The sequence below is a fragment of the Chelonia mydas genome, chromosome 4 (genome assembly GCF_015237465.2).
Source record: "Chelonia mydas isolate rCheMyd1 chromosome 4, rCheMyd1.pri.v2, whole genome shotgun sequence".
Classification (NCBI taxonomy): domain Eukaryota; kingdom Metazoa; phylum Chordata; order Testudines; family Cheloniidae; genus Chelonia; species Chelonia mydas.
Genome location: NC_057852.1, coordinates 45,983,883 through 45,988,301, shown reverse-complemented (window position 1 = coordinate 45,988,301; position 4,419 = coordinate 45,983,883). Strand labels below are relative to the sequence as shown.

General features: G+C 40.2%; 1 long non-coding RNA gene across 2 annotated transcripts; it reads left to right on the top strand.

Moving 5' to 3' along the window:
* The first annotated feature begins 545 nt into the window (after positions 1-545).
* On the top strand, positions 546-3,716 carry LOC122465448. 2 transcript variants are annotated; one of them, XR_006290319.1, is made up of 4 exons: positions 546-640; positions 1,360-1,395; positions 2,649-2,732; positions 3,593-3,716. It is a non-coding gene; the product is annotated as an uncharacterized LOC122465448 (long non-coding RNA). The 2 variants fall into 2 exon arrangements; XR_006290318.1 differs by lacking the exon at positions 546-640 and adding an exon at positions 780-958.
* The last annotated feature ends 703 nt before the right edge of the window (positions 3,717-4,419 follow it).

Here is a 4,419-nt window from a genome sequence, read left to right as displayed (position 1 = left end):
TCCTGAGGTGGCCACTACAGATTACATGGCTACTCCAAGATCAGAGATCTCAAGGGAGATAGAGTATCATCCATTATGTCCCTCAAACACACCGCAAACCTTCTGTACAAAAAAAAAAAAGTAACTTCTACCATATTCTGATACATAAATGTCCAAAGTCACCTAAGGTACACATAGCAGAAAATGCTTCCAAATAATATAAACAAGGGAAGCCATACATTTCAAGCACACTACAATGTGAGGCTTTAGAACAAAACATAAAGGGACAATATGCCTCTCCCAGTATCACTCAGCCAAGCTTGTCCAACAGCAACAGGGCAAAATATGAAATATATTCTGTAGGTGTGGGGTTATAAAAAGAGATGAGCAGCACTCTCTGGAAAATCTGGCCGTACAGTAAGAGGATATAGAGGAATCCAGAATGCAGCCACAGAGGAATTAGAAAGCAAAAGGCTGGCTTACAGAGCAAAATTTCCTGATTCCATTAGGTCCCTGAGTGCTATAAAAGTGAAGAGTGTAAGTGCTCCCCGCCCCTACCTCCCACTTCTCCCGCACAGCAGTCTCAGAGATGGGGATGTTTTGTCTGGGCCAGCAGGGAAAGAAACCCTTTGGCCCTTTAAGGATTGCACCACCTCTCCATGTGAGTATTCAGCCTTCTTGTGGGCTTGAGGAGGAGAGGAGGGCTCTATGATGGATTGGTTAGACAGAAGGGGTGAAGCACCAGCCTACACATACAAGGAGAGGTCTTATAAACTCTTCCCCCTACCCAGAGGTGGCATTCTGCACTGGGGAGATAAGGTCTCCCTTCCTTTGGCATTAGAGTAGGATTGAGATTTTTTTGGCCTTGCTGGGGGCATCTTTTTGCGATTGGGAAGAAATTTTCCCTTACAAACAAATTGACCTGGGCACATGGAATTTTTCTACCTTCTTTTCAGCAACCCAGGGATCCAGTGGGAAGGTTAGGTTAATAATTATTATTTTATCATAATTGGCAGGTGTCCAGTGCAGGTACTAGTTCAATAATGGTAAAAACATCTGATAAAAACTAGAATTGGAAGTAGAAGTGAGATTGCGGCTCTGAACGTTTAGTTCAATGAGGAGACAACTTCTCTTTCCCACCACTTTAAACCTGATAGGAGGGAAGGGCTGTGGTGTCTCAGCAACAGTGCTGGGACTAAGTAAATGGAGTGGGGGACTGAGGGCAACCCTTCCACAGGCGGTTCAGCTTATGGAAGGGAATGATGACCTGCCCTGGATGAGTTATTGCCATATAGTTCCCAGATGTGTCACTTAATAAAGTAGCAGTCTAGTTAAAGCACGTCTCGTGTGTTTCTGTCCCTGTGGTGTCTGGGATAATAGATGCTGGTAAGGAACTGAAGAATTAAATGACTGCAGGTAGGTGGGATTTTTTTCTCCCCCACAGCTCTTCAACTTTTCTCTTAAGGTGTTTAATTTCTCAGCTATTTGAAGCACAAAATGCTATGAAATGTAATGCCATCAGGCAGGGAAAATGGAAACATATCTTCTTACAATAACTGAGTTTCCTTGATGCAGTGATTGCAATAAAACTGTTAGGGATGCACCCTCACTATTCATTCTCCCAACTGTGAAAAATCAAATTCACTTAGAACCACTTGTAACATGGTTTCCTCTAGCCTTTAACAGGATCAAATTATTTCTGCAAAGAAAATACCTAATTAGGACTAGTGCTAGACAAATTATTTGCCCAAATGATTTATTTTCCATATTTGCTCTTCTCTTTCTGTTGGCAAATTTTCATTAAACATGTTTTTTCTCATTTTTCTCACTAATAAATTGTTCTATGAATAGTTTGTACAAACATATTTCAGTTTATGGGCTTTCACAGACTGCTTGTACAGGTAGTAAGTAGTGATTTATGTTCTAAGTTACATGGCATGATACATGACAGGATGAACTAACCTTGACAAAAACAAACAGTGCCTGAAGAAATCATGGGGGCATCGAACTGCTCAGGAAAGGCCTTTTTTGCCATTTTTCCCAGATCATGGTAACTGGACTGATGGTTGTCCTTCCTGCCAGCACATTGCACATCACTGGATTACCACCTGGCCACATGCAGGATCATTTATATTCCAGGACTGTCACTCTGTGTGTCACTCTGAAGTATATAATGTCTGCTGAGTCAATGTGAAGCAACAGAAACAACTGGAAGCATGGTTGAGAGTTCTTTTTACTTAGAATATAAGCAGGTTTAATCATTGCTGTGTTCTGCCACCACCCAGTTTTTACATTCTCAGCCATTTTGACTTTAGAAATTACACCCAGGCAATGTAACAGTAAGGCATGTATCTGGAGTCTTAGGTCATTTTGATATCAGAGGTAACTCAACCAATCACCACCCTTATTCTACAGCTAATTTGCATGCAACAATTTCATTGGTTATATGTTCAGATAGTGGATTACTTGGCCCAACTGCTTTCAGTTATTCCTATATACACATATATACCCCTGTGTCATGTGCAGAGATGGCCCAAAGTGACAGCTATCCTTGGGCACTGATATATATAAAATATATCATACACAGAAATGGGGGTTATAATTCAAGTATTCAGTTTAATTTTTAGGTCTATGGAAAGAAATTTTTGAAAGATGTGTTGCACTCTTAGGGTGCACTGAAGTGAATGGAGGTTTTGACATTAACTCAACTGGGGCCAGGATTTCACTCTCAGTGCCTGGGTGACAAAGAAACAGTGAGTATCACTAACCTTGCATTTAGAGAAGCTTGTTTAGGGGAAATATTGACAGAAATTTCAGAAAAAATTACTTATATGTCCTTCTAGTCCTTGATAGGGAGTGAATGATAAAGCAGACATTAAAACTGGCCATTGCAAGAAGAGGGGAGAAGGAGGAGGACAGGGATGGTGTCCCTAGCCTCTGTTTGCCAGAAGTGGGGAATGGGCAACAGGGGATGGATCACTTGATGATTACCTGTTCTGTTTATTCCCTCTGGGGCACCTGGCATTGACCACTGTTGGAAGACAGGACACTGGGCTAGATGGACTCTTGGTCTGACCCAGTATGGCCGTTCTTATAAGGAAGTGTAAAGCGTGAAGATGTGGGAGTGGGGGGAAGACCCATAATATTAATATAAAGGTAATACAAAATAGTAGACTTAATGGACCGATCATCTGATTTGGCATGACAAATATTTTGTTCCTATGAAACTTGTCAGCCCTACCTAAAGAAGTCTAAGATCTCACATTACTGCACTGAGAAGAGAAGCTTCTTCCTATATCATATATCTCTCAACAGAATGATGGCGAAGATAGAACCCAAACATTGGTTTAAATTTTCTGGACCTATATCCAATGAAAACTGTAACCAGAATAAAGATCTAGCACAGCCATTTTCCAGCAGCTTGAAAAATTATATAGGCAATTATAGGACCTCTGTTAATCAAATAGAAATGGAAATTATTAGAATCGCAAGGAAGGTGTAAGTAATTACAAAAAGGAATGGAATTTTGTGTTTAAAAGGACAAAAATCAGCTAAATAAATCTTATGAGGCCACGAGTTCAAGTATTGATTAAGTTATGTAATTATATTTCAGATGCTTCGAAGACCAACATCATCAAATTGAAGCAATGTTAATTTTGTATGCATAGTTTGCATGACAGCCATATGATCTAACAAGAAACAAACATGCATTAACAAAGATTCTGATATGTTTCCTTTTTTCTCTTTACCTTTCTATTTTTCCCTCTTTAGTTGAACACTTCTGTGACATACCAGGGCACAATTGAGACTAATGAGGGGCTGTATCACCTCTTCCGTGTAACCTGGGGTGCCCTTTACAATGCCTTGCAGCCATATCCTCCAAATTGGGCTGCTCACAAACAGCCTTCAGCATGTAAGTCACTCCCAGCTATGTCTGAGTGTGCTGCAGACAAACAGCCACATCTTGGTTCTCACCAGCCTTGATTATACTGCAAGGTGACCCCAATACAAACACCCAATCCTGGATCTTCCCCCAGAAATCTATGTCCTGTACTGCTCAGCCCTCTCCTGGACAGTACAAATATATTAAATCTGTTATTCCTTTAAAGGAATAACATGTCAGCTTATTATCTTAAATAGTTATCCAGACACTTCATCTGAAACACACTGGATTAGATAAAATGGTAAAACAAGTTTACTAACTCAAAGAGATAGTTTTTAAGTGAGTACAGGTAATGAGGCATAAAAAGTCAGAAATGGTTACCAGAAAAATAAAGATAAAACACTTATTACTATCTACTTAAAAAACTAACTTAGTTGCAAAGCAACTCATGCTTCCAGCAATATTACTGATCAAACTCTTCAGCTCAGGACCCCACCCCCAAAGTCCAACGGCTGTTTATTTTTGTCTTCTCAGGAACAGAGAATGGTATGGGCAGG